This window comes from Salminus brasiliensis, chromosome 1 (genome assembly GCF_030463535.1).
Source record: "Salminus brasiliensis chromosome 1, fSalBra1.hap2, whole genome shotgun sequence".
NCBI lineage: Eukaryota > Metazoa > Chordata > Actinopteri > Characiformes > Bryconidae > Salminus > Salminus brasiliensis.
Genome location: NC_132878.1, coordinates 55,249,518 through 55,261,966, shown reverse-complemented (window position 1 = coordinate 55,261,966; position 12,449 = coordinate 55,249,518). Strand labels below are relative to the sequence as shown.

The window sequence follows — 12,449 nt, the reverse complement described above, 5'->3', positions numbered from 1 at the left end:
TCTATTGCAGAGTGAGTGGTCACCAAAGAACATACATTCAAGCAAAGAAACCCTTATTTTTAAGACTTCTAAAGGTTCCTCTTTTGTATATCTCTTTACCAAAAATGGTTCTTTAGGGAACCAGAAGCACTTCTTCTGTGGCATTGCTTCAATGAACCCTATTTGGCACCTCATAAAGCTGCTAGGACAGCACAGAGTCTGATGCCCAGACCAGACAACAGCCCCCACCAGGCCGAGCACAATGCCAGAGAACAGTATGCTACAACATGAGTGCTATTCACAGAGCCGGAAAAGCAGCCTCTGGTGAACATTTAGCTTCACTACGACGGCCTGCACTCTGCCAACTGGCACAACGACCGGAGCCCCAGTCACACATGCCAGAAGACAATGGCACATGTGCGACCCGTTCACACTGCAGCGGCACCAGTACACACACAAATACAAAAAAAGTGCATTCTTAGAATTACGAGCTTGAGAATGAATTGCAGACCCTGCCTGAAACATCCAAATCCTTCAGAAAATCAGACTTTTAACCAACGATTCCCTAAAACACTTCTTCATCGGCTCTTTGTAGAACATTTTATGTAAATAAGTTGTAAATAAGACTCGTGACTGTTAACATTTAAACGTTTCCAGGTCATGTTAAGGATGTCGAAAGAACCTTTTACTGGTGTGAAAGTTGCTAAAACATTAAAGATGTCATCCTTATATGATGGCCTAATGAATAATTTGATGAGCCATGCTCTGATTGGCTGGTTTACATCAATGCGATGACTCAAGCAGAAGCTACATATAGTAGAGAAGAGCCTAGCTGCGCTTTTAGCATTTCCACAAGTAATGCGTTTCCAAGTGCCACTTTACCAAGCTTGGGTTCCGTTTTAGCTAAACATGGATACCGACTCCCTTTCTCAGCATTTCACTCCCTTCTGGTACAGGAGAAGCTGCAGTCACGAGGCCTGGTTCACGTTTTACACCTGTTTTCCAATATCTAGCGGAGTCTGGTGACGATGAGCTGCTCCTCAGCATCACTGAGTATCAACAGCACCATATTTTCCCACTGGTGGTTGTTGCGGTTTACAGCGCTGCAGATTTACTTGATTAAAGGCTTTCACAAGTGGGCTGGGTATATGTACATTTTGGGGGTGTGAACAGTGGCGCTGCCAGGGATTTGGGGCCTTGTGAAAAGATATTACACTGGACCCCACAACTCTAATAATGTTACCAAAATACTCAATTAATACCTTTTTTCACGACCCCCGTCAGTCACGGGCCCTCATAATCTTCTTAACTCTTCTCGAGATGTTCCAGGTGCAGGTGATGCAAATACACTAGTAACACTTAACCAACCACATGGGGCAACACAGCTAGTCCTTAGCAACACCTAAGCAACCACCTGCCACACCTGATTAACCACCTGGGATAGCCTGAGGACCACTAAAGCTGTGCAATCATTTTGCTTCTCCTTCAGGAAATGCACTTTTCTAGTTATTACTGTTGTTTTTTAATGTGTTTAGACATGGATGCTACAACGTGGTTAGGTCACGTGTAATTTTGGGCCTATGTCCTTTATTCACTAATAAAATGATATCGCTCAGTTTTGACTGGTAACACAAACTGTTATTTTGTGCCAGTACTAAAACAATCTAAAAGTAGTCTGTGATAAAGAGCACAGTATGTTTCATTTGAGCATTTGTTAGAAAAATAATTTTTAAAATATTAAAAAAAAAAAAAAAAAAAAAAGGTCAGAAATTGTAATATTCACAAGAACAAGAACAAGAACAAAGTTGATTAAAGATCCATCACAACATTAGGTAATGATATATGAATTATTATGGATTTTTACTATAACTTTAACTATAATGGGCTGGTCATTTTTGACCGGGAACACCAGTAAACCACAATACCACATTGATATAAATGGCCCATTATAGTTAAAGTTATAGTAAATATATATATATATATATATATTTTTTTTTTTTGTAAAAAAAATGATATTAGTTTAAATACAACACGATTCTTTTGTTATTTTATTTTTTTACCACAAGGCATCGCCTGTGAAAGCACTTGCAGGCTAAATAGCCTAATGTGGCTACCATGAGCAGCTCCTGCTCATCTTTCACACTGGAGTGCTGAGAGGTGGAGGTCAGTCGATAAAACACATCCGCTACAGGGCATTCACAAACACCACGACTTAACCACGAAGAAGAAAACCAGTGAACTGCTGAGTCCACCACCCGAATAAAAGCCCTAACAGAGACGTTAGGAGAAGCTAGCGGCTAGACGGAGCAGCCCGCTCAGTCCCTGCTCTGCTCTCCAGTCTGGGGTGAGGAGAGTCATTCTGGATGGCCTACGATGATAGAGTTATATATCAAACTAATACTCTCTCTCTCTCTCTCTCTCTCTCTCTCTCTCTCGCACGCGCGCGCGCTCTGTCGGTCTCTCTGTGGTCTAGTTGTGTCCTCCACTGAAACACACCAGCACGGACCGGATCGATGTTTGTACCCGAAACCCACCCGTTTTCCGGCACAACTGTCCAAGCTACTGCCGGTAAGGGGGGTAAACACACGCACGCACGCACGCACACACACAGACGCACACACTCGCGCACGCGCCCAAAATCTCGCACCCCTCACCTGGACCACGCGCCCCCTCTCTCCTCTTTCTTCTCCTCTTCGCTTCGCTCCAGCGCTGAGTGCTTGCGCTCCGGGGTGTGTGTGTGTGTGAGTGTGTGTGTGGAGGGGGGGGGGGGGTTGCGTGTATTTCTGTGTGTGGGCCGCCGGGTATCCGCGCACCCTACCGCCCCCGTCGCGCTCGGCGCTCGGCTCTCGGCTCTCAGCACACGCGCCGCGGAACCAAGCGATGAAAGCGGCGAAGCTGCTGCTGGTGCTCGTGCAGCCCGGCTGAGCGCGCTGTGTCGAGGCTACCGCGCTGAGGCTCCGCTGGCTGTGAGCTGCTGTGGAGGCGCTGATGATCGCTGTGATTGTAGCGCGCGGATGGAGCGCTGCCCCGGGCGCTTCCTGCAAATGGATGGACCGGGGGCGCGCGGGAGGGAGCGCGCACAGCGAAAGGCATCGAGAGGCAGGCTTTTTATTCCTCATGCGCACACGTACACGCGCGCGCACACACACACACACGTCGTGGCTGGAGTTCGGCGTGATTTATGTTGATTATTTGCGAAGATAATAAATGAATAAGGAGGGATGGATGATTGAATGTGATACGCAAGGGATTTACAACACACATATGCACACACTGCCATTGTGCAGCGTTTCAACTGACCTCTGTGTGAATGCAAACTACATTGCCAAAAGTATGTGGACACTTTTTTCTTTTTTTTTTGTGGAGCGTTTCATTCCAAAACCATTGATCTTGTTATCTGCTTCTTCCAGGTCAGGGTTGTGGTGGGTGCGAGCCTTTCTGGGATCATTGGGTGCTAGGCAGGAAAATCCATTGGACAGGGTGCCAGTACTTCTCAGGGTACCCCATACTCCTATTCACATACACATACACCTAGGGACAGTTTAGCACGGACACATCACCTCCCATGTGTATTTTTGAGAAGTGTGAAGAAACCGGAGAAGCACGAGGAAACCCGTAGACTGGGGTGAGGATTGAACCAGAAACACACAAACACACACATACACACACTACCTGTTGCACCACTGTGTCGCCAATTCAAAACCATTAATAGTGAATTAGTAGGGAATTAGTTCCCCTTCGGAGTGCAGTACCAGCCTCCACCTGATGTGGGAAGACTGCTTTGAAGAATAGCACCCATTCAGCTGCAGGAGCATTGGTATAAGGTCAGGCGCTGATGCTGGATGATAAGGTCTGGCTCACAGTCAGCAGTTCAGTTCATCCTGAAGATGCTGGATGGAGTTGAGCCCAGGGCTCTATGCAAGCTAGTTAAACATGGCACACCATTTCTCAATGGAGCTCACTTTGTGCATGAGGGTTTCACCAAACTGTTGTATAGCAAAGTTGAAGACATGCAATTCTCGAGAATGTCATTGTATGATGTAGCATGAAGTTTTCCCTTTACTGGAACTAAGAGTTCTGAGCTGTTGTCACTCTTAAATGTTCCCAGTCCAGATTGACGTCACTTACTGTTGACTGGGGCAGCTCTAGCAGTAATAAAATAAAATGGACAAGCTGACTTGTTGGAAAGGTAGCATTTTATAACAGTGCCATGTTGAAAGTTACTGAGCTGTATGAGTGTATGACCCATTCTACTGCCCGTCTACACCCTTAAAAAAAGTGTCACAGCAGAATAGATATGTTAGATATGCAAACAGCCTTAAATCAAGAGAAGGGTAATTAAGCCTGTTAAAGGTTCATCATATCTCTATTATAACAAAGGTTCCTTATGGAACCAAAAAATGGTTCTTCTGTGCCCCCCTCCTTTATTTTTCAGAGTACACAGTGTTTGACTATGGTGAATGCAGAGCTGTACAACCCCTAGGTTTCTGTAGGCTAATACTTCAATGGGATTTAAACAAGCCAATGTCTTTCCTTCCTTACTGCTCTCTCTTTCTGCCTCCCAGTTTCTCGCTCTCTCTCTAGCTGACAGTAGAAGCAATGATTAAGGGCATTAATCACAGTCAGGCTGAATTCTGAGTGTTGCCACTCCAACAGATTTAAAACATCTACAGTAGTGAGACGTATCACTATTTCTTCCTGTGTGTGATGTATCAGGTGTTTGTGCATGTTTCAGACTGTCATCGCACAGTATATGTGTGTTAGTCCGTGTTTTGGCACATGTAAGATTCACAAAAGATTCATTGCAAAATGGGAGAGCAGGGTGAATTTGCATGCTCGTGCCTGAACGTGAAAGATTTGCTGCAAGTGTGTGTGTGTGTGCGTGCACGTGTGTTTGTGTGTGTCACCTTCTCGGCTCACTCAAGGCACTCCGAGAATCAAACAATTTCATGCAGCGAGTGGAGGAAATGAACTGAGCCGTAAGCCATAATAAAATTATCCAAATGTTATTATGGCGCCGGCTGCTTCTGTCCTACTTTAATACACATTTCAGCTCCGTGGGCCTGCCCGCCGGCTCTAGCCCTCCTGAATAAATCAACATTAGCTTACATCTAAATTATTAAGGAAGTGACTTAGGCTCCTGTTTATTGTATAAATTATTGGAGGGGTAAAAGTGTTAAATGCTCACGTCCCTCTTTACAAATACATAATTCCCTAAATAATGACTGTTACTTGGTTTTTTTTTATGCACGCATGCCTGACAATTACCATGTGTACACTGAAACTAATGCAACCACTACTGCAGTGCCATGCCAGATGTTTGAGCACAAATCCTAAATGACCCCAGCCAGTCTGCTTTTTTCAACACTATATGTCGAAATATTTGTGGACACCCCTTCTAATGAATACATTCATCTACTTTAAGCATCCCTGTCTAGGTCATGTAGAGAAGTATCGCCAGTAGGACTCATTGGAGCAGATAAACATGAACCTGTTGGTACCATGGGTAATGCCAGGAAACAGTGGAACTGCGTTCTCTGGAATATTTGAGCTCCATCCAGTACTTTTGAGATGTTAGGGAGTTGGGGATGAGGTGGCGTGGTGATCATACAACTTCCTGACCTAACTAATACTCATCACTGAATGCAATCAAATTCTCACAGCAGTGCTCCTCCAAAATCTAGTCTTCCCTGGACTCTAGAGACAGCGACTCCAACAAAAGCAGGATAAACCCTCTTTTAATCTCCCTGATTTCAGAAGAAACAATGAATAAGAAGGTGTCCCTATACTTCTGTCCATATGTTGTATCTCAGCACTAGTTAAATACCTGTATGATACTATATATTGTGTCATGCTGCTCTTTCAGAGGTGTACAATTACTGACCATAGCTCTTGAGTTGCTGAAGAAATGTATTATCCAGCGACAGTGCTGTACCTGTAATTTCAGCACTAACCAGTCAGTATCATGGTGGTGTCACTGCTGTGATGAGAATGGTTCACCACCCAAACAAATATATATGATTAGTGGAGGTCAAATGTGGATCCCTTTCTATTGATAAATTGATTATGAGTTATAGTCAGCAATTGAAAACCTTCAAAGCACATCCTTATGTTAGGTGTACCTGATATAATGGCCAGTGAGTGTGGGGATTCCATGTGGCATTATCTGTTACTTCTGTTATATGTACACCATCAATCAACATTAGCTTACATCTAAATTATTAAGGAAGTGACTTAGGCTCCTGTTTATTGTATACATTATTGGAGGGGTAAAAGTGTTAAATGCTCACGTCCCTCTTTACAAATACATAATTCCCTAAATAATGACTGTTTCTTGGATTTTTTAGATGCACGCATGCCTGACAATTACCATGTGTACACTGAAACTAATGCAACCACTACTGCAGTGAATACAATGTGTTCATCATTTGCACATTAATATAACACATGACATTATTGCAGTTACAGATAATAATAGATGGTACTCATTTCAAGTCATATTCAGTGCATCACTTTGCATGTGTGTGTGTTACTTCTGTTATATGTACACCATCAGTCAACATTAGACTTTACATTAGAATTTACATCTAAATTATTAAGGAAGTGACTTAGGCTCCTGTTTATTGTATACATTATTGGAGGAGTAAAAGTGTTAAATGCTCACGTCCCTCTTTATAAATACATAATTCCCTAAATAATGACTATTTCTTGGATTTTTAGATGCACGCATGCCTGACAAATACCATGTGTACACTGAAACTAATGCAACCTCTACTGCAGTGAATGCAATGTGTTGAATGCGATGTGTTCATCATTTGAACATTAATATAACACATGACATTAACGCAGTTACAGATAATAATAGATGGTACTCGTTTAAGTCATATTCAGTGCATCACTTTGCATTTGTGTGTGTTACTTCTGTTATATGTACACCATCAGTGTTCAATGAAGATTAGCATTGTAAGATGCTAAGAAGTCTGATATGTCATGAACTTTTGATGAGGATTCGCATTCATTTTCCTTTTGATAATTTACAACAATAAGCCTTACCCTGCTCCAGTGAGGTTAATAATAATACATACCTAGTTACAGTAATATAATGTTGAATATGCCAAGGTATCAGTATTGGCAAATATAAGGAAAGTTGCTGGGTGAACACCATAATAAGCTTGTGGAAAAAGACTGTGCGATAAAAGCACTGTGAGATAGTACCCTTATCACAGCTTAACTCTTCATCAGCTTGTCCTGCTGGTCAATCTCAACCACTTGCGTTTGTCTCTGCCACTAGTTCCACCAGCCCTCACGTCTCAAACCCAAGTACCACCTACCAAAGGAGATCGGGTCGACCTCCCAGAGAAATATGAGAGTAACACCTCAGGGTACAAGGGCTCCTTTTTGCAGTGTTTCCTTTACTTGACCCGTTAGTACAACACTCATAACACTGACATTGCTTATACAGCTACTGTTATCTCATTACTTAAGGGGACTGGTGTTTGAAAGTGACGTATTAAGGTGCTCATCTCTTGCCAACGTTTCATCTTGTAGTTTAGAGCAGTGTTCAGTCATGGCAAGGAGGGTGGCAAGAGACTACTATGCCTTAAACAGGGCACCAAAGCTGCTTCTTAGCATGCATTAGTGTTTGGTACTATAGCTGCTGTAAGTGGGTGGAATGAAATTTTATTTATTAATCAGTCTTCTGAAGTGACTGGAGAGCGTTCCTCACTGAGTGCTTCCCACTGAATGATGTCCTCAGCAGAACCGTTCTCCTCAATGATCTGACTCGAGAACAATCCCTCTTAAGTTACCTTACATCTTGATCAGTCAAATGCCTCACTTTCTGCATTTGTTTAACCGCTGTGTCCACTACATCCACCCCCTGTGGAAATTCCTCTTATTCCTTCTGAGTATAGTAATCCCAGTACTCAGTAATGTTAAAGTTCAGCAGTGACGGGACTATTGAACTCAGAGCAGGTGCTGTTTCCCCCATAGCAAAGTTAACACTGCTAGGACTAAGTTTAACTACCCACTTCCTACAGCTCCCAGTCCCAGCAGCTCTCAATTTATTTGAATAGCACTTTTTACAACTGATGTTGTCACAAAGCAGCTTTACAGACTCAGTAAGAAGAAGTAATCAGTAAGAAGACAAGAAACCAACAACATAAAAAGCCATGAAAATCTAAGACCCCCAGTGAACAGCCACAAGGCGACAGGTGGCAAGGAAAAAGTCCCTTAGAGCTGGAGGAAGAAACCTTGGGAGGAACCAAGACTCACAAGGGGGACCCATCTATCCTCTTCTGATCAGACCCATCATCCTTTGGTCATATTTACCAAACTAGGCTTATGAAGCCCTTTAATGAGTGTATAAGAATGGAAATGCCCTGTTGCACCAATAAAGGGCATTTTAGGGGGCCAACTGTTTGTAAATGAGGTGATGAGGGACACAATCAGAAGTTTTGTCATAAGATCAATTTACATTCACTCTCATAGCAAGACATGCTAGTTAGACATGTTAAAACCATGCTTTCAAAGACTGCTGAAATATCAGCTCTACATGTGTTCCACCAGCACAAATGTTTCATTTGCAGGCAACATCATTAGTACCAAAAGCATATAGAGATAAAAAAGAAAGAAAAAGTAAAGCAAGCAAGCTGGGCCCTTTACTTGATTCAATGACCCTGTCCAATTACACACACCCATGCACTCCCATGTTTGCGCATGCCTGCTAGGTGTGCAAGGCTGTAGGGTGTCCCATTTGTTTTCCCAATAGGGTGCCCCCTATGAGCACTTGTTGCTCCCCTCTCATAAGTCACACTTACCCATGTTTTACTTCGGTCCCGAACGCTTGTTAATTTTAGCAGAAGCACAACAGAAATAACAGCAGTTAGCAACTGCAGTATTTAACCTATAAGCAGAAGTGTAATATAGAGTTGAAGGGGCATAAGGAAGTGCACTTCCAGGAGAGGCTTAATATGAAAATCGGGACAAGGCCAATTCCAACATCTCCTGTTGTCCTACGTCTAAAAACACAAAAACTGATGCCCTGTTTGGATTATACAACAGCAAGATTACTGAACCAGAACCTGCTATTCCTCAGCAGCTGATTGCAGCACTTATCCAGTGGGAGATCGACGAGGCAATCCATCATACTCTCAAAACAGCATCCACTCCAGCAGCCTGCCCCCAAGATTACATCTATGAGCTATAAACTGCTAGATTTGGTTTCAGACCATCCAGGTATTAACTGCACTATCCGAATATTTTAAGGCAAGACGTCGCACAGTACAGCTCTGGAAAAAATGAAGAGACCACCCTATGTGACCGGTTTCTCTGGTTTTACTATTTATAGGCAGTGTGTTTAGGGAAATTAACCCTTGCATTGTATTTCATAAATTATGGACAACATTTGCCCTAAATTCCAAATAGAAATATTACTATTTAGAGAATTTATTTGCAGAAATGACGACTGCTCGAAAACAACCAATAGGGGGCATTTTGTGTACCTTGTTATGCATTACGGGCTGTGCATTCATTCTTTGACTTTCCAACTGTTTGTAAATGAGGTGATGAGGGACACAATCAGATGTTTTGTCATATGATCAATTTAAATTTACTCTTATAGCAAGACATGCTAGTTAGACATGTTGTCTAACATGTCACTGCTCAAATAGTGCAAAGAAATGACTATAATACTTATAATGGTGTATAATGGTGTAATGGTGAAATAACCTTGACTGTCAATCACAGCTTTGATATCTTGGCCCTGAACTAGTCTTTCACATTGCTGTTGGGCAACTTTATACCATTCATAGTCTGCAAATTCAAGTAACTCATCTTTGTTAGATTAAATACCAGGAAATAAATGGCTGCCATACACATAGAGACGTTTAAGAAAAAAAATTAAGTGGTCTCTTAATTTGTTTCAGAGCTGTATAGTTAGGGAGAGTCTGAGAAATGTCTGCCATAGCTAATCCTAGTCGTGGGTTCGCTTTCTTCCATGGGGAGAGTTCACCCACAATTTAGTGCACCACTCTCACATACAGGTATGATACCTGTTTTGGGCTACCAGCCTCTTCCCGACCCTTAGGAGGCCCCTGCTGCCAAGGAATGGTTGGGCCTATGGGAGGCCACTCACATTCACCTAGACCAAGCACAGAAATGGTACAAGACCCAGGCTGACCATAGCATAGCTGTCCACCAAGAACCTAAAGCAGTACGATCACTGACTTCACACCTACCCAGCTCACCTGTGCCTTATTGCTTACCGACTTACTTTCTATGACAGTAATAAGTTTACCTCATAAGAATGTGAGAGTTACATGAATGAAGAGCTCATGGGCGTAAGGATGATTATCAGGCTTTACAGTGTATGTGCAGTATGTTTGCTCATAATGGATAAGGCATAGTCTTGGACTAAATTGTACTGATAAATTACCACTGTCAATCCATTTTCAGCCAAAGCGTAGAATTTACTGGGTCGTGTAATGTTGAGTAAATGATTCTATGCAGATTTCAGGCTTTGCATTGCCTTTATCACTCCTGCAGTTGACTCAGATTATTACCTGGCTCAGGTGTGCTGACATTTGAAATAGTCACAGACTTTCCAAGAACCCTTGAGGACTGCACTGTTGATACACATGGGAAAGTGTGCAGATAGCGATTTTTTTCACTCTGCTCACTCCTTTGATTTGTCCCCGCGAATATTCATCGAGCTGCTTAATATTAAACAAAACCACAGCATGAGCTTGTATGAATATTCATATAGCCAGAGTGAGATTGTTCATAGTGGTGAGAGGCTTCACCCCAGGCTCTGCCTACAACTATCACTGCATCAAACTCGCTTTTTGCTATTTATAATTGTGTGTGTATTTGACTGCCTGTATGTCTATAACTTTTATTCTTAAGTGTGATTAGTGTAGTGGGCATTAAAGGCTCACACTCAAATTCACTTAAACACACACACACACACACACACACACACACACAGTATTCTGTCAGTAGTTTGGATAGCTTCCTCTGTGCATTGCAATCAAGAACTTCGTCTGGAGTCACGTGGGGAAATGAATATTTCAGCAGACTAACTGCAGAGTGTTTTTTTTCCTCTCCAATTAATTTAAATGGAGCTATTAAGATTTAAATTTTAATAAATAGCTGAGGGAGAAAATGAAAAGTGGAGGCCGCCACCATGGCCCTGGAGGGTCTTGGGACTAAACACACTATACACACATGCACACACACACGCACAAATAAGAAATGGCAGTGAGGCCTTTAGGTGAAATGGCAGGTAGAAGAATTCACAGATTGCGTGAGAAAAAGCTGTGTTATGATGTTCGGATGTGCTGTTTCGAAAAACACATATGCACACACACACACACACACACACACACATACAAAGATGAAAGTGATGAGATTGCATTTACATTTTGCTCTCCCTTCGGATACATGAATTCTTCACCAACACATGAGTTAGTGATGTCTGCTCTCTGCTGGTAAACCTGCTAAATTGCAGCAGCACTGTAGAGATTATACAGTGCTCAGAAGTAGTGCTGGGACTCCTGACATAGTACATGTACTTGGTCTGAAACAAAACTCAAATAGGCTGTGGCATTGAGTAGTGATGAGTGATTGGTATTAATGGTCCCAAAGTGTGTCAAACATTCCCTACCAGTCAAACACCACCAGCCTCAGCCTTTTGTGTAATATATGTTTACATGCTTTACACATATATAAAAACATAAACCAGCTTTTAAGAAATGTAACTTAAGAGCCCGGTTGGCCAGATGATATATAAATATTAATAATAATTTGTTATCACTTTGAAAGAACACATATAAAAATACATATCAGAGTAGTTTATAATTTTAAAGAAAAAAAAAAGACTATATAGACTTTATATTTCAATGAACATGGCTATATCACCAGTATACATACATACTTTGAAGCATGTAAGCATTGTCTTGACATAATTAAAACTGAATTATTGCTCATTTTATTTTTCATTTTTCAGCTGCCCCAAAAATGACATTTGTCTATATTTATTCATCTTTCTTAATCTCAGAATGAAATTAAGTTTTGAGGTCCCCTGAAATCATTTATCAGTGTCAGAAATCCGTAACATAGGCTTAAAATAAATGAGTAACCAGACCAGACCTTAAACGTCCTTCGCTCCAGGAATGATTAAAAGTAATCAATATTATATATTATAATATTATTTTTTATATGATTGATTAACACCTGGTGATGGTGTTTTCAGTTTCATCATCAGCATCTTTATAACTGTTTAGAAACTAAAGTTAGATACAATGTCTAACTAATTAACTAACTAACTAACTAAGTTTAGTTATGACTTACATGGAAAATGGCAGTTGGTAACATGATGATGGGACAGGTCTATGAAGATTTCTATATTAAATACAAGCACAGTTTACCATTTTTAGACTGTATATGTTCATCAAATGATTCATCAGGTC

At 41.7% G+C, this 12,449-nt stretch overlaps 1 protein-coding gene across 1 annotated transcript in view; it reads right to left on the bottom strand.

Annotated features, from left to right (window-relative positions):
- Positions 1 to 3,043, bottom strand: part of kctd1 (potassium channel tetramerization domain containing 1) — a 28,472-nt gene extending 25,429 nt beyond the window's left edge. Inside the window, exon 1 of the mRNA XM_072696340.1 lies at positions 2,634 to 3,043. The gene's annotated coding sequence lies outside the window, so the exon portion shown is untranslated. The remainder of the gene's footprint in view (positions 1 to 2,633) is intronic.
- Between the last annotated feature and the right edge of the window lie 9,406 nt (positions 3,044 to 12,449).